This window comes from Camelus dromedarius, chromosome 6 (genome assembly GCF_036321535.1).
Source record: "Camelus dromedarius isolate mCamDro1 chromosome 6, mCamDro1.pat, whole genome shotgun sequence".
In the NCBI taxonomy this organism is placed as follows: Eukaryota; Metazoa; Chordata; class Mammalia; order Artiodactyla; family Camelidae; genus Camelus; species Camelus dromedarius.
The window spans coordinates 50,601,121-50,619,900 of NC_087441.1; the positions used below are offsets into that span (position 1 = coordinate 50,601,121).

General features: G+C 41.4%; 1 protein-coding gene across 2 annotated transcripts in view; it reads right to left on the reverse strand.

The window, feature by feature from the left end:
• GRIK2 (glutamate ionotropic receptor kainate type subunit 2) overlaps positions 1-18,780 on the reverse strand; it is a 605,730-nt gene that overhangs the window by 575,699 nt on the left and 11,251 nt on the right. The window contains exon 2 of one of the 2 annotated variants that reach the window (XM_031456080.2): positions 12,009-12,083. The gene's annotated coding sequence lies outside the window, so the exon portion shown is untranslated. Of the gene's footprint in view, positions 1-3,555; positions 3,579-12,008; positions 12,084-18,780 lie in introns of those variants that run through there. The other variant, XM_031456083.2, reaches the window with a different exon arrangement.

An 18,780-nucleotide genomic window follows, 5' to 3' on the forward strand; every position in this document is an offset into this window, starting at 1 on the left:
GTACAGCCCAACATGTTCTGTCTTGGATTTGCTGTCTCATTTATTCCATTCTATTTGTTCTTTTTTCTTTTTGATCCTAGCAGAGATAATAATGACTGCTAGGACAACAATAAATATTCTTACTTCTTTTATGTGTCAATATAATTGATACCTACTACCTGAAAACAGCAGGTTCTGTTGTCTATTCAAATCAAAATACTGCACTTTTGCAGTGTAGTTGGCATTTGATGGAACCTGAGAAAACAAAATGTACCATAACTACTTGTTCATGTATTCTGTTAAAATAATTGCATTAGACATTATGGCTGTAACTTTTCTACTTAAAACTAGCATTCTAAACTATTTAGTTTTCGTGGGATTCTTTAGTGGATGTCTAGTTGAAAAGTGAAAGATGAGCATCCAGATTCATGAAGTTCTTGCACAGTAAATTAAACAGTAAAAAGTCTATCACAATTTTTCTTACTATTTATTGGTCCCCAAAGAACCAATTTTGCACATACGCTAAATTAGGCAACTAATCTGAAAGGCTTCAACACCACAGATAGCAACTCCACCTGTCCAACAGAACTTCTGCAAGACAAGAGACGACCTTTCTTCAGTACCGCGGACAGCGCTCCAGACATTGATTTATTCTGGAGCAGTACACTGAAAGTAGTACATTGAAAGTAGTACATTGAATGGGTAATGTGCCATTTGAAGTGACAATGTGCATATTTCTACTACACAGATTCTGAGAGTTTGAATTACTACATTGTTCACATTGGCGAGAGGGCTATTTTGTCAACTGTGTTGTGCGTTTATTTCAGTGTGACTTAACTGGGATTGCTTGGCATACCCAGGATGTGCTAATAGCCATTCCTTTCCAGGGCATACTACTACAAAAACCATTTACATTACCTGTGAGTTCCCTCATGAGCACTAAACTACTTGTTTCTCAGTACAAAAAATTGCCTGAAAGACCACCAAGAATTCAGAATACTGAATAATGCTGTCAATGTTCAGTGGCTAAAGACATTTCTAAAATGTACAATTAGTTATTGCTCTAGCATCCTCCACCTCCAGATTTCCATCTGTTACAATGATAATCAGATTAATTCTCATTCTTTCTCATTACACATCACTCACTCCCAGGGCAAAAACAACAACAACAACAACAACAAAATCCCCAAATTACCTCCCCACTACTAGAACAAAATGATTTGGTGGTGTAGAAGATGCCTTATAGTAAGGCAATTTTGAAGTTATTACAAGATTCTCCACAATACTGATACCATACATCATAGTTCTGGGGCTATATAAAGAATTGATAGTCATTATGTAGTATTCACTGACCAGATTTAACTCTTATAAATTTGTAATTTGTTCCTTTCTCAAAGAGAAAAAAAAACACTATTTGGTGTCAGGCAATCATATATATTTAGTAATAGTGAGATTTACACATCTTATTCCATGATTTCATTTACTTTTGCTTTTTATCCTCATTTTAACCATATGGCAATCTTTATTTCTAGGAGCCAAAGCTCTGTAGGTTCCAAGGTCAAAGCACAGATGACAAACTGGGAATGCACACATATATGCACACACACAGAGGAGCTGTGTCTAAAAGTATGCCTCAAAAAAAAAAAAAACCCACATAGAAGGCTAACATAAAGAGAAAGCAAGCCTATGAAAAATTAGCAAAGAACAAAATGCATTTCATGTTCATGCAAAGCTTGTTCCAACAACAACAACAAAAATCCATTAGCTGCATCTTTCACTCTATTTTTATATTTACTGACACTAATGACCTCTTATTCTTGGGCACTATTACTTGAGAAGCAATTTTAGTTTTCTATTCTCCTACTGAAAATGAATCTTATTCTAGTTAGCTGCCACCTGCTGGGGCATGTACAAATGTGTAATAATCCTTATAGCACAATGTTTAAAAAGACAATGCCTATACCTTTGGCAAGAAACAGCAAATACATATACCAGGACAATCTGAATTTCAAAGGTGCTTCACAGGTTCCCCCATGGCATATCTATATTTAAGTTTTTCACATGGAATTCTTTCTAAGAATTCCACTTGACTTGTCACCAAAGTCCTGTTGTTAGGTGACATTTGAGAAACCTCATCTTGTAGTTACTAGTTACACCTGACCTATTCTTCCATGTATGTGGCCTGTTGTATTGCAGCTAAACTAAAATAAACAGCCTGTTCATCCATGGCATTAGAGGTGCCAGAGAATAATGTCAGAACTGATAGTTAAAACCACACTGTTGCATATTTGCACTTCACTCCTCCTAACTCTGAATGCTATGCTATGCAATCCCTTGTGATCCTGAACACATATCAGCTGTTCCACCAAAATTCTGCTCCATTGATGATTAATGACATTTAGAGTTTTAATTAATTTTTAGATGCAAAAAGGAGTGTATCTTGATTAAGAAATTGAATTGGAATAGATTTACATGACCTGAAACCTTTTCCCCCCCTTAATTTCAGAGCTATGCAGACTTCAATGGGTTTGAATAGAAGAAAACAAACAGGTAAGACTTCTAGCATCACTTATTTCTCTAACACCTTCCTTCTGTGTGTTTCGTTTTGTTTGCTTAACTAATAAGTTCCTAGGGCCCCGGATGTTGCCTTGGTGGTTACAGGAATGATTTCTATAAAAAGTTACAAGGTAATGAACTTAAGACAAACCAAGATTGAGATATCATTGCCTATCTTCCAGCAACTAAACTACAAACTAATAGTCAAATGAATCAATATCTCTTGTGAAATTAAAATAATCATTAATCCATAAAGTAATCTCTGATGACATAATACAGTATGAAGATGAAAAAATGATAGAAGGCAATCTCTGCGTTACCAAAAGGATAGCAGTAGTAAGTTTTCTAATATCCCCTAGTCCCTAAATTGGAAATCATTTTCTAAGGGGTCCCAGCTAAGCACGGTTATTTAGTAAAGAACTCCCTGAGGGTAAAAGTATCAGGGGATTAGAGTCATTAAAAGTTTTTGATGTTTATGATCCACCCTGGTGGCACTACTCCCCTTACCCAAATGGGACGCCCTCTGAGTTTTTTCAGAGGCTCTCCAATACTGGCGCGGGTTAAAACCAACGTCTGTACTTCCTCAGCGCGGAACTAAGGAGGAGGGTTAATGGAAGGATGGGCGGATGGAAGGAAGGCTGGGGAGTTTGTCAGACCCGCAGGCAGACGCAGCTTCTTGCCATCTGTCTCTCTTCGCCTCGCGTGAGTCCTAGTAGCTGAGGCCACTTTCCGACACGTCCACTTATTAAATTATTTTATGTGGAGAACGCGAGCGCCTGCAGCCAACCGAGACAGTTGCATCCTTGACGGGAATTGGCTGAGGCGAGCGGGACAAAGCCACTCGCAGCGAATCGGTCCAGCAGGTGCCCCGAGCGCACCAGGCTCCGCCGCGCTGCTGTCCGCCTTCTTCCCCTCCAGGCAGAAAATGCCCCTCGCCCACCCCGGGTCCCTCCTGTCCTCGTGGGAATAGACACCTCAGGCGGCAGCCCGCAGCGAAGCCCACCAGAGGGGAGTCCTTACCTTTCGCTGGGGGTGAGTGGGTGGGGGGGAGGGGTGGTCCTCGGGGAGGAGCAGCGGGAGGAGGTCGGGCGGGAAGTCCCCGGCTCCCGGACAGAGCAGCGCAGCCGCGGGCGCCCAGCGCGAGTGACGGCGGCAGGGAGACGGAGACCGCGGAGCCGCGGCGGCGGCTGAGACAGACACGCCTCCTGGCGGGGGTTCCTCGCGTCTTGCTTTAAAGGCGCCGCGCTCTTTTCCCTGCGGCCCCTGCACGCTCCCGGCCGCTGCCGCCACCAGGGCGCAGCGCTCGCCCCTGGACCGCACAGGAGCGAAAGTGTGAAAATTCCGGGCGCCCACACAGACCTGGACGTTATGAATTCCCTGACTTGGACATAGTCCCCAGCGTACACCCTACTCTGGAATGGGGGAACTGGGAATGTGATGCTCAGTTAAGGAATGATGCAAATCGCCAAAGAATTTGCCTGGCCCTGGGTGGTGACAATGCGTATAAAGAGCCCGAGCACGTTTGGTTCTGGGTGGTGGCTTTTATACCTCTCTGAAACCATAGCAACGAAACTTCTCTGCTGCCAGGATTTGAGGAACAGCTGGTAGTCTCCAAAGTGGCCCTCTTAGTCCAACTACTGCCATTTCCCTTTGAGGTCTGCGGGAAAGATCTTGACGGGCACCTCATCCCCACCTCCACCTCCAGGCTACCCTACCAATGCGCTTCCCGCTTGCTGCCTGTACCCCCTTAGACGCCAGGAGTTACGGCGCTTCTCTCTCTGCCTCCGTTTCTAAAAACAGAAAGGGACTCTCCGGATTGTCGGGCGCTGGAGGCAGGAGGGTCGGTGGACAGTCTGCGGCCTGTCTGGCGCCTTAATGGCAGACGTCTTCTTTCCCCCCAGGTCCCTGAATTCTCAACCCGAACAGATCGCAGAAAGGAGTTGAGATCTGCTGGGCGCCGAACCAGAGGTCGCAGACTCAAAGGCTGGAGAAAGAAGCCTGTGGAGCCAGGCATGGTGACCGCCCGTCTAAATTCTGTAGAAGACTTCTTAATAGGCCCGAGTTGGGGAAGTTCCGGAGTCTTCCCGCAGCTCGACTTTCAGGGAGGGGCCGCCGGCGGCGAGCATACCAGGCTCCCCCTGCTTCTCAGTGGAAACAATTAGCTTCTGCAAACAATCCCCGATTTCCGCTCCTCTGGGTCACACATGTCAACAGTTATTCACTACCGCTGCTATTTTATCCTCGGCCCTACAATATTAACTAGAGCAGAGACTGCAAGTTGCCCCCAGAGGAAGTTGGCGAGTAGCGAGCGATTCATTGGGAGGTTAAGTGAGGCTGAGTGGGAACAGGCCGGACGCGCTGGGCCGGGAGACAATCCTCAAACGGGCTGTGTAAGGAAGGGGCCAGGTGAGATCCTGTGGCTTTACTGAGTCCTCGAGCTGCCCTCATCCCTGGGGACACTAAATTCTCTAATTCCGAGGACCCGGAAGTAGAGAGATTCTGCGCCCCTAGGGACCAGTTGTCTTCGCTGGAGACAATCGTTTCTCCTTTTGTTGCTTCGTTCCCTGCAGTCCTCGTAGAGTTAAGCCCTTGCCCGCGCCCAACGCAGCGTTGCCACCCTCCACACCCCGGGGCTAGCGCCTGGCTCAGCCCAGCCCTGAAACACTCAGAAACTCAGCCCTGACAAACCCTACCCAGCTCTCAAGCAAAACACCGGTCTACCCGCTCCGTCACCACTCTCGGCTTCCGTGCTCCCTTCATGCCTATTGCGCCTGCCCAGGTCGGGGCGACTTGGTTTTAAGGAGGTTAAGGAGAGATGAGTTAGTGGCAGTGCAAAGTTCGTTAGTCATTTAAAGATCCCGGGGGTGGCAGGGAGGTTCCCGTAATTAAGTCAACAGCGGCCTTGTTGTACCGAGTAAATAAATAGTCAATGACTCCATTGTGCCTCGTGGAGCGGGCAGCACAGACGCGTGACCGGCTCTGGGCGCCTGGGCTCCAGCTGCTGTGACCTGCAGCCTAATGGGCCCTCGAGGCACAGCCGAGTTTGGGCCAGGCCCGGAAAAAATACCCCATTCACTCCCTTTCCCCCACAGGAGTAATGAAGACAACTTGTCTACTGGCCAAAGCCATTCTGCTTGTGGTCATACAACTGGCCTCCTCAGTTCCAGGGAGGGAGGAGCAAAACGCTGGACACAGAGTAGATTCTGGTACAAATCCCTGGGTGAAGGCATCCAGCTTTATTTTTTGTGACTGTGAGAGTGTAGAACAGGGAGTGTGTCTCATTTGACTTTGTGAGCAGCATAGCGTTTGGAACACGGTAGGTGCTGAATGAAAGACGGCATCACTGGGCTCAACCTTCCACCTTCCTCCCTGTGGTCCCCAGGACCGCAATGTATCTGGGGAAGGAGAGGCTTCCAACAACTTCTCTAAGTGCTATGTGTGTTCTTAGAACCTAGTCATGAATTTCTTTTCCAGAGCAAACAGGACACACTTATAAAGACAGAAATAACAGGCACTAGCAAGAGCATGGAGTGAGGGGGAGAGAGCTGGGAGAAGAGTGGAACAAATCAAAATTATGCATGTTGTGACAAATTCATATCCTAAGTAAACAAATGTTATATGGAGTCTAATGAGAAAAGCAGACTAACAAGGGAGCATTAGTCTATACACACCCATTTAAATCTTCAAAATAAAATTCTCCAACACTGCAATTATCTTTTCCATAATTTATTTTAGGATATATGAGGTTAAATTTTAAGGAATCAGACTCCCCAAGTCTCTTTGGAGGAAGCAGTGAATCTTTTGCTTCTCCATTCCTAGTCATCTTTAAGACCTAATCCTCCATCTTTGAGATCACTGGATCCCTCAGCTTCAGTCTTATGCAGGAACCACCCCTCTAAGTCTCTTTCTTCCCTCTCAAAGTGCTCTTAGAACATTAGCAGGTCGGGATGCTGACTCCTGAGGACCCAGCAGGGACCAGTGTGAATTCCCAAGTTTACTACTAGGTTTTGTTTGTTGATTTCTTTGCTTTGATCTGCTTTGTTTGAATTGAATGTATTCATTCAATTGGAAGATACTATTTTGGATCATCTAGTCCAATGCTTTCATTTTACAAGTGATACAAACCAAAGTGAGAAAAGACTTAGGAACTGGCAGAACTGAGACTGCCTTCTAGCTGTGCAGAGCAACATCAGGCTGTCTCCTGTCATCCTCTTTCAAAACTTAGAATCATATGAAGTTAGGACTAAAAGAGACTTCAAGGATTTCTCCATTTCAAGGCCACAGACCTTTCTCTCTCTCATGTGAATAAAAAAATGTACACGTGTAGGAGATGCACACAGCATCCGAAGCCCACTGTGGACTGATAAGGTCCCTCCACCCCAGGCTAAGTACCACCAACCTAGTCCAACAACATCACTTTACAGATGATGAAATATAAACAGAGACTCTTACTCAGAGTCACATAGTGTGTTAAGGTCAGTTCCAGGACTGGACACCTGGTGTCCTGATTCCCACAAATTTTTATTCCCTCAAGTCTTTTTAGCTGTAATTAGACAAAAATTACCCTGAGGGGTTAGTAACTTATAATCTGTTGGACTTTTCTCTCAGAATAGTTGATATCTTCCCTTGAGGGGTGGGATCTATTATTCATTTCTGCAATCTCTCAATCTGTTTATTAAGTAGCTACTATCTGTCAGTCACTGCCCTATTGCTAGCAAAACAGCAGTGAAGAAACTAAACAGAACCTCTGCCCTCACTGAGCTTTCAGTTTAGTGTCAGGGGGACAGACAATAAACAATTACACAAACAAATATATAATATGTCAGATAGCAGGGAGTATTGTAGAGAAAATAATGCAGTATGAGCAGAATAGGGTCTGTTGGGAGGACGGGGTCGGGGAAGGTGTTATTTTATATAGGGTGGTCAAGGAAGGTGTCCCTGATTAGTTGACATTTGAGTAGAATTCTGAAGGCAGTAAGGGCGAGATGCATGAGCATTATTTAGAAGAAGGTTTTGGGCCAAGGTAACAGCAAGTGTAAAAGTCCTGTGGTTGGAACAAGTAAAAGTCCTTAAAGAAGAGCAAAGAAGCCAATTCCCAGAGAAGAAACAGAAGATCAGTAAAAAATCTGGTCAAAGAGTAGCAAACAGAGTTTTGGATTTTTCTCTGAAGGCAACTCAGAAGCCATAGACGGGTTTTGACCAGAGGTGAGGTACGATCTGACACAAAGTGAAAGGACAATTTTGGCTGCTCTACTAAGGTACACTAGGCTTAATTAAGATGAGGGTGGAAGCAAGGCAAACAGTTAGGAAGCCACTATAATGATCCAGATAACAGTGGGCTGTGGACAAGACCAGGAGAGTGGCATGCGGATGGTAAAGAGTGGTCAGATTCTAGATCTAGTTTAAATAAAGTTGAGAAAATTTGATGATGGATCGAATGAGGAATGACTCAAAAGATTTTTGGCCTGAGTAATAAGGGATTAGAGTTGTTATTTTTTGAGACGAAGATTATAGGAGAATCAGGTTTGGAGGATACTGGATGAATAATGAGTGAGAATTTTGACATATTGGGTGTCCCACATGCATTAAACATCCAGGGGGAGATACCAAATAGACAGTTGTATACAATAGGTCTGGAGTTCGGAGGAGAGGTATATATGTGTGGGTCATCAGCTCTTTGAGTTATGAGACAAATGAGAAAAACTAGGGGGGAAATGTAAACAGAGAAGTGACAAGTTCTCAAGATCAAGCACTAAGACATTCCAAAGTGTAGACACTGAGGAGAGAAGAAGGAAACAGCAAAGGAGATAGAAAAGTAGCAGCCACTGAGACAGAAGGAGAAATAAGGGTTTTCCAGAAGCCTAGTGAACCAAGTGTTTTGCAAAAGGTGTGAGTTTTCAGCTGTGCTAAATGCTGCTTATAGGTCAGATGAGTGGGCACTAAGAATTGGCCATTTGATTAAATGATGTGGAAGCCACTGGTGACCTTGATAAGGGCAGTTTTGGAGTAGTGATAGGGATTAAAGCATGTCTAATGTAAGTTCAAGAGAGAATAGGAGGAGAGAAATTGAAGATGAAGAATAATTCTTTTTTTCCAAATAATTTTGCTCTTAAGTGGAGAGAAGCATTGGCAGTGGGATAAACTGATGTTGAAGAAGAGATGGATGAATGTCCTTAACTAGTCAATGGAGGCTGGGATCCAGTACACAGGAAAGAAACCAGCCTTCAGTAGAAGGGTCAGTTAATCCAAGTAATAGGAGGGGAGGCAGAATATATAGTACAGATGTAAATTGCTTGGTACGTGTGGTGCTGAGAATCGACTTTTCTTATATGAGCTCCAAAGCCCCATGCTGGGACACCTTCCATGACATTCTCTGATTTCCACTATCTTAACTCCCATGCAGATGCCTGCTTGCTTGGTCCCGCTTAATAGGTTAAGCACTAAATTTTTCAAGAGAAGGGAAAGGAAGAGGTAAAGTGAAAGAGGATGTGAGGTCCTCTTGTTATTCTTTGCATTTTCTTCATGAAATAAGAATTTAACAAACCTAATATGAGGCTCTTGAATGGGAGAGGATATATTAGATGTTTAAGGAGAATAGAAAACGTGTGAAATTTTTATTTAGAGAATAGCAGTGAAAAGATAATGAAATGCAGTCGGATACTTGGCCAACACTCAGGGCCACTGAAGTTCAGGGTCAAGAATCTAATCAGTAGGCATGGTTGTGTACTTTTCTTTAGTCATGTTTAGTGCGCAAGTAAAGGTCTCGAGTAGGTGAAGAGTTGCACTTGAGCAGGGTTTACGTTTTGCCAGGCAAGTGTGACGAAGAGATGGGGGACAAGGAAGTCAATTGTAGACGCAAGGTCATGCTTATATTAATAGACCCTGGGATCCATGCTGGTTGAAGAGTAAACAGAGGACACAAAGAAGCAAGGACAGATGGAGAAAAGCTGATAGTATCAGCAGGGTCACCCATTGGTAAAAGTTTTGATATAGCTGGAGTAACCGAGAAAGTGAGTGAGTTGGAAAGGTACAAGGTAATGGTTTGAGCATTATCAGTGAAAGTTAAATTTAGCGTTATAAAGATTAATCTAAATAGGGAGAAAAGGCAGTTGGGGTTAAGCCTAAGTATGCCTTGGTCTCTAAGGCATACTGTGGTGCTAAGGTTGTGTTATTGGTGGGATGTATGGATGAGGTTGTTCTGGAACCCTGTTTTTACTTCTGCTTATGAATGTGTGGGTAAGAGAAGGTCATTATTGCCAGACCTCAGAACTCTCAAGGCTTTTACCTGATAATTTTCCTAGAGAAGATGTCCATCCATCCCCAAGGGAGGAAGGGGTGCCAGAGAGATCTGAGCACTGCCTCCAATGCACTTTATCCATCTCACCAGGCACAGGAGACATACAACTGATGCTCTTAGTCCTGGATAAGACCATATCCAGACTCAACAAGTCTATGAGCCCTCCAGATCACCTGAATGATTAAATCATTTGCTTCTATAGTCAGTTCATTGCTTCATGTGTAAACCTTTTTCCAATCAGCATATTGTATATTTATTGCATCCCATCTTTCTTGGTGTCAAAATTTGCTCAGTCATTTCACTTTTGCCTGGACTCCTGAAATAGTACCAAGACCAAGGTAGTCCTCAAGTACTCTAGCTGGATGACTTACAGACCTTCGAGCATTCCAGAGACTCTCACTCACCCTTCCTACTAACACAAATTTTAGATTCTTGAGGATACTTTGAACTGTACACCCTCACCCACCTCACCACTGCTGCCTCCTCCCCCACCAGTCTCTAAATGTCCAAGTCTTATTTCAACCCCTAGCTAATTATTTATTTTTAAGCAAGTATTTATTGAATGCCTATTGTGTTTTAGGGAAAGGAAGACAAAACAATGAGGGGAGATGTAGGCAATATACTTCGTAAGATATTTCTAAAGACACATGGTAACTTCTGTTAGCAAGACCATGGTATTCCTTCTCCTCCTTTTGTAGAAAGCACTGATATCGAAGTAGGAGTGTATTGGCACACAAGCGGCATCTGTCTGTTAGAGAAGCACTGTACTAGAAAATATTTCTTACTAGACTCCCCATCCCACCTGCAATAATGGAGGAAAGAAGCCATGCAAAGGCAATGAAGATCCTTAGGAATATGGACAAGTGGAGAGGGATTCCCACTCCAGCTGAGCTAAGGCATTCAGGGACAGAAGTACGTGTCCTCAAAGCACAGGGTCTAATGGGTCATGAGGAAACTTCTGAACACAAATCTTCAGGACAATTCTTCACCAACCCTTAATTTCTACTCTTTCTTGGAAGCTTACTACAAGGTTTCAGGGGAAGAAAACTATTATTTATACAAGCCCCACTGTATTCTCAAACACTTTCACTTAAAATATCACACATAACGTTTTGAACATTCTTATCAAATGTATAATTACTATTTTAAGGATGAAGAAACTAAAACACAGAGAGGCATATAACTTGCCTATGGACACACAGCTAGCAAAGGCAAAACTGGGATCCCAAACTTTGTGGTTTATTGTTCTTGCTGATACAGAGGAGGCAGACAGAATAAAGTAGTATCTGCCCCAGCTCTCTGTCTTTTATCTCGGGGATTTAACATGTTACTAAGCTGTGAGGGATAAAGCCCAACAGCTTAGGTTGAGAGTATAGAGAGCTGGAGACCATGGAGCAACTCAAGATTGAACAGATTTGCTCCCTAAGCAACCCCCTGAGAAAAGGATTTGTCTGGAGCCAGAAATCTGAAGCAGCTGTCTCTCAGAGGGGAAGCCAGCTTAAAAGCAAGCAGAGGGCTCTTCTTCTCAGCCTTTGCTAGAGTCCAAGGAAAACCCCAAAACTTGATCTGATCCTTAAGAGTGTTCTTGACAGAAACTAAAGGATATTCTTTGCCAAGAGCATGATTCTTACAACTAAGAACTAAAGATTAAAAAAAAAAAAAACTTCTAGTAATAACTGTTTGTACATAACAATACCTTCCTAGTCGTTCCTTCTACGAGAGAATCTGTACCTGCCAGCTATTATACTATCTGACTACATAGCTGTCCAGTGCTCTCCAAGAACATTGTGCTCCTGGGTTGCTCCAACAATACGGTAGAGTTCACTTGTAAATGTCACAGGATTCAAGGAAACTTTGTAAACCCGTTCAGGATGTCAAATAGGGCTTTGTATTTAATTTTCATTCAGGACTGAAACATTCTGATTGATTCACTTCATCATAAAAGAAGTTGTTGGATACAGAATTAAGATTTTTTTTCTTTAATGGGCCCTGCCTGAAGTGGTTAGCCATGCTACAGAAAGCTGTTAGAGAGGAACTGACCAGGGTGCCAATAGATTTTTCCTTCTCCACTTTAATGTAGTGATGCTAATTAGCAGTTTTTGAAACTCTTATTGCAGGTGAGCCCAGCTTCAAGGGCTGACATTCATTAAGGATGTGGGCACCGCCGACCTCCTACCTTTCACATTCCTCCCGACCGAAGGATCACACAGACTGCGGGATCAGGGCTGCCATGGGCTTGTTTGGACGTGCACTGTTGGAGAGCACACAACAGAGGTAAGAGAATTCAGTTACGGTTTTTAATTCTGTAAATTAATGGATGAGGCAACAAGTTTAAAATGAAAAGAAAATGAACAGAGAGGAAGCTTGAATCAAAATGTAGGTCCACACCCTGTATACAAATGGAGAGTGTAAGAAATGGAAAATAAACTTCTATTTTGCAATTTGTTGTACCAACAAACTTTTAATACATAACTGTTTCAATCTACTTCCAGATCGGTGCCCCTTTATAAACACGTGGAATTTCAGTACTAAGTGATGAACACCAGCAATGCATCACTCAACTGTGTCAATATTTTATGTAGTTGATCCTGTGAAAATCAGAAGAAGATTTAGCCTTCTCTGTGGACTGTTGGGACTAAGGGTCTGTTGACCACATTTCCACTTCACAAACAGAGCTACCCAACCAAGACTTGTTTACAAACTGGAATGTGGTCAAACACACTGTCCCTGATATTTTGTTTGCTCTTCCAGGCTGACAAATGGATGACTTGAGAGTTATTTCTACAGTACTAGATACATACCTAATGAGGAAAACAGAAGAAAAGACTGTGATAGGGAAACATCTCTGATGATATCTGAGAATCAGAAATTGCTATTTGGGGGGACAGAACAGAAGAAATGTAGTAATTTCTATAACATTTTCTAATAATCATTAAGTTTAAAGCAAGACATTGGTTTCATATTTATATGTACTTGGCTGTATTTGTAACACTTCAATAAGGGACTTAGGAATCAAGATCCAAATGTCAGAAGCCAGAATCATTGAAAATGGTCTCAGCTATAAGGGAGGAGAATCTAGGATTTGCACATATTTTTCATCTACTTCTCCTCATTCTATATTTATAACCACCACCAAAGAGAGTCAAGGGATATATTCTCCTCACCTTATAAATGAGAAGTAAAAGGTTCAGAACAATTTTATGCAGAGCAAAAACAACAATGAATTAGGAGTTCCATCAACTGAACCTCTATTTAAATATAACGTCTTTGGTAATTCAGTTAATTCCTGTATGCTTTTGTTTTCTCATTTGTAAACTCTGAAGCAGGCATTTATTTTGAAATCTATGAGGTCCTTGAAAGTTACAAAAAAAAAAGTTTCTTGACAGACCCAGGATCATATTACAGTCACTGGTGGAACAGGAGTAGTACTCAGGCCTCCAGAGTTGGACCATCATCCAGATGATGAAACATTTCTGAAATCAAAAGCTGAGCTGGAAAAATACATAGTTCTTTGCTCTGATCTTTCATTCAAAGTCACCAGAAACACGAAAAACTTACAATATAATTTGAAGACAAATATTTCTATAAAAAAGAGATAAATTTTATTCACTTAGCAAAAGTCACTGAAAACACTCATTTAATAATTCTTGGCTAAAGTTAATGTGTGCAGGAAGTGATACTACAATAATCCTAATAAACCTCACCCTGATTAAACTCACTCAGTATTTGGATCCAAGTAATAAACACTTCTAGAGAAAATTATAGAACTGAGATATACTGGGTTGAATAATATTTCCCCCAAATTCATGTCTACTTAGAACCTGTGAATGTGACCTTATTTGGGAAGAGTCTTTGTAGGTGTAATCAAGTCATGATGAGGTCACATTGGATTAGGGTGGGTTCTAAATCCAATAAGACTGGTGTCCCTATGAGAAGATGGAAATTTGGATACAGACAAACACAGAGAAATACCCCATGAAGATGGAGGCACAAATGGGATGGATACATCTACAAACCAAAGAACACCAAGGACTGCCAGCAGCTACCAGAAGCCAGGGGACAATTTCTCCCTCAGTGCTCCCAAAAGGAATCAAACCTGCCAAAACTTCCATTTTGGACTTCTGCCCTCCAGCTGTGAGAGAATAAATTTCTGCTGTTTTCAGCCAGCCTCACTGTGGTACTTTGTCACAGCAGCCGTAGGAAACTCATACATGAACAATTTGGCTAAATGTAATATTAATAAGTACACATTTCAATCGAACTCTCAACACTACCCAGGAAGTTTGCTCTCCCATTCTTCTATAAAGCCATTTTACATCTCCTTTATTTTCCTCCAAACCCTTGTCTCAGCTTAAAACATGCTTCATTCCTATTCAAGACAAAAGAAGCCATTAGATAGGAAAGCTTTCATCACCCATCAGCAAGTGCACTCCCCTGTGGCCACCTTTTCCCCATATCACTACACATCCTTGATCTTCCAAAAGATAGTATGAACCTACTTTTTTGTTTCAAAGGTCATTCTATTACTTGTGCCCTGGATTCCACACTCTCCTACATCCTCAAGCATTTTGATCCTACGGGTTAGCAACTCTTTCTTAAGAAAGAGAGAAAAGAGGGAAGGAAGGAAGGAAGGGAGGGAGGAAGGAAGGAAGAAAGGGGGAGGGAGGAAGAAAAAAAGAAAGAAGAGGGAGTAGGGGAGGAAGAAAGAAAGAACTTCCCACCTCTCTTCAGCTATAGTCCCATTTCTTTGCTCATCTTCAAAGCAAAAGTTCTTGAGCCATCTGACCTTGTTTCTGTCTCCCTACATCACCTGTCTGATGCACTCCGTTTGGTCATCTGTCCCTTCCATTCTACTGCAAATGCTCTTGCCAAGATTACCAACCTGCTGCATATTGTTCAATCCTGTGTTCCTGTTTCTCTCTCTCCCTTCCTGATTTCTCAAGAGCATTTCACACTTGTAGACTAACATCACTTTCTTGAAATGCTTTTATTATTGTTGTTGTTGCTGTTATTATTTTAATATTTGTTGTACCACATTTTTCTGCCTTTCCTTTTCAGTCTCCTATGGGCTCTTCCTTATCTTGATGATGTCTAAATGTCAGAGTGATCTAGTTTTAGACCTTCTCTTATATCTCCAAGTGAATTAATCCAGTGTCATGCTTTTAAACAACATCTATATAGTAAAGACCTAAAATGTCTTATCTTCAATTCTTACTTCTCTCATAAGTTGTAGAGTCTTACACTGAATTCCATTTGAAAGTCTAATAGGACCAAGTCCCAATGAGAGCTCTAAGTCTACCTAAACTGTTTTACTTTCAGTCCACCCCATAAATCATGAAGAGCAGTAACATCTACTCCATTGTTCCAGTCAAAACTCTGTCACTCATGATTCTCCTCCTTCTCTCAGCACAATTTCCACAGCAAATTAATCATCAAGTCCTGTTAGCTCTGTTAGCTCCTGTTAGCTCTCCTGCCAAAATAGATCCCAAATCTGCCCATCAACCTATAGCTACTGCCATGACTTTGACCCAAGCCACCACCATCTCATCCAGTCCACTGCAACAACAGATTAAACTGTATCCTTGCTTTATGCTCTGGCCCCAGCAATCCGTTCTTCACACAGCATCAATGTGATCTCATGTGGTTTGCCCCTTCTTAAAATTCTCTGATACCTGTTCCATTCAATGAATTTTTGTCATACTCAACTCCTTACCATGTTCCTACGAAGCCTACTTATGTCTCTAATTTGATTTCCTACCAAGTTCACCCTCTCTTGCATGGTTCAGTAACAGTATTTTTTTCCTTTTCCCTGAACACACTATGCTTCTTTTGGCCTCATGGCCTTAGCACTCATTTGCTCACTATGTCACACTTCCTATGTCCCCTGCTGGAGTCCTCTTGCCCTAGATCTTCATGTGGTTGAAATAGTCTCATCTTTAAGATCTTAGTTCAACTGTCACCTTCTCCAAGATAGTGTCCCTGGCTATCCAGCCCCACCCACTACCCTCCAACACGTTATCCTGTTTTCATCTTAGCACTTATCACTATCTGCTTTGCTAGAGTATAAGCCCCTTAAGAGTGAGGACCCTGATTTATTTCTTTATCACTCTATGCCAGGGCCTAGCACAGCACAGGTAGACAACAAATATTTATTGATGAAGCCTTATTATCCCACAAGCATTATGCACAATGTAACTAATTACAAAGGTTTTATAATTTCTAACCTGTAAAGTACCACATTGTATAATGTTTACCATATATTTTTGCCCATGCCTAATTTCTAGTTAAAATATTACAAAAATTATTTCTCCAAATTTATAAACTTTAAAACTGCCTTTTTTCCCCCCAGAGACAGAGTTTGATAATTAGACACAAGGAATAAAGTGATCACTGCAGATGACCAATGTATAAGGAAGCCTCTGTTTTGTTAGTGATTGGACAATTCCAGAAGATAGCAATTTCATCTGATTGGGCTCAGAAGGGCCAGGGCTTTTAGTGCACACACCAGCAGGGCGTTGGCCCCTTTGCTGTCACTAAGACAAAATTATTAGAATATCTCTTATATTCTAATTATTTCTTCTCTTTCCCAAGATTACTCATTTGTCACCATTTAAGGCTCCGGCAGGTAATCCATATTCAATATTCTCCTATAAAGTGTGATGATGAATTTATAGTGTTACTTTTTTTTTGGTCCTTATACTTCTTTTAAGATTGAAGAAATAACAGGTCTCTATTGAATAAATTATATTCAAACAACTCATTAGGTGTTTTGCATATTTATCTCACTACATCTTCCTAAAACAATCCTTCAAGGAAGGTATGGAGACTGACACTGAAGGGTCTTCAGATCCTCAGCCTAGATGTGACTGTTAAGCATAGCTCTGCTTCCTTCTAAAGTTCATACTCTTTTTACTCTACTCCCTAGAAGTGACTCTGATAACAAAGAAATACCACTTTTTAAATTAAATGTATTAGAAGAGATAGGAGGCCTTCTCCTGGCCGTGTTTACTTTGACAATATGCTTGGTTTAACATCCATACCATCAAGGAATCTTCAAAATAGTGTTCCCTATTTTCTATAAAAGTGGTTTTATTCCAGAAGGACAGCTCTGAAACAGTTTGAAAGTAAACTAATTTTCAGGGCTTTATCTCAGCATATTGTTGAAATGTCTTGTTTATATGTCAGTTTTGTTATATTGTTTCATACAGAAAACAAACAAAAAAAAAGTTTTTTTTTCCTGGTTGAAATATCTTTTAAAGAGAAAAGAATCCTAACTTTCAGCTCCACTGACCCTATGTAAACTCTTCAAGTTCAAAACTGATTTCAAGTTTGGCACTTTCTATTGCCTGCAATAGAAAGGTGAGGGAAATCTAAGATTAGACCTTCAAGTGTGGGAAAGAGAGATATAATGGATAGGAAATGGGAGATGTGTGCCCCAGCTCACACTTCTACTGCAAAATGAGAACCACCACTTTGGATTAAGATATTTTTAAAAACTGCAGAACACTGAAGAAGAAAAAATTCTAAGACTGTGATGAAAGTCCTCTTGTATATTAAATATATTAATTTACATACATCTCGTATACTCCTTAATGCAGAACTGGAACACATAATCTGAATATAAAACAAAACAATTAAAATCAGAACTTTCCACACAAATGTAAAGTTATGTTTATAGAAGAATGCACAGTGTTTCTTAATTTAAAAAACAAGAATATTTCATAGTGTGGGTACTTGTTACAAGTACATAATAATTTCTGCATCTACTTCTTAGCCTTCTCTATCTCCTTTCAGAGCACACAGACATACAGTGATTTTTCTCTTTGTCGAAGAAAGGACTACAGTTTATAAAGCTGCCCACTGAGTGTTTCGGAGCCATAGCCAAAAGCTATTTCAAAATGAGGACCGGTTTCTTTTCTTCCTGGGGACAGACAGCATGATGCTTCCTCAGCCCTGCATTCTAAGCCTTTTCTCCTTCAGATCTTGTTCACTCCTAGGCGTAAAAAGACATTCTTCCGCTATTAAGACGCTGACAGTAATCAAGGTGGGAGTAAGTCCATTTTTCATTCATTTCATGTTAAATTAAATCATCTGTAGTTCTGTAACAATGAATTTGGCCATACACTTAAAGAGAAACAAGAGATTTCAACCACTCTATTGGAAAAGAAACAACTACCAAATCGTCTTCAGATATGGGTCAAGAACAGGTCACTGTGAGTATAGCTGAACATAATTATGACATACATTCATAATTCCTGGTATTGTCTCCATTTGTCAAAGAGTGTGCAAGGAGGATGCTTTAAGATACCAGTGGTTACAACCACCTCATCTGCCTGACCCATCACTTTGTTTTCTCAAGCCTGGCTTCCCCTCCATAGTATCTGCATCTGCTAGAGTAAAATAACAACGCTTTTTGTCACTGTTGCAGAATTTTACCAATGTAGTGCTTTTTTCATATTTTCATAGAGCTTGAACAATCTGCAGATGAATTCTCACATCCCTTCAGACTTCCCATGTGGATTCAAACACAATATGCAATTATGTCATTTCTATCAGTATAGAGAAACCAAGAAAGGTTAATGTTCCACTCTTTTAATGGAGTTCTTTCTGCATCATACCATTTTATTTCTCTGCAAGAAAAAAAAATGCAGTTATGGATGGTAATAAAAGAACTGAACCAAATAGGCCTGGATCGTGTTAGTGATACTGAGCCAAGCCTTGTCTCTTGGATTATTCCTAACTTGCTACAATACAAGCACCCATGAAGCTACCAACATTCTTCTTCACTGTTTGGATTTTCAACCTGTTTAACTTCCCCAGGGTGGGAGGAGGAGAGGAAGAAGGGAAAGCAATACATTTTGCATGCAAATCATTTGCTTTATAAAGAACAGCAGTGTTAATTAATAAGTTTCAAAAATTCTTAATATTAATCATATTTTGAAACAGAA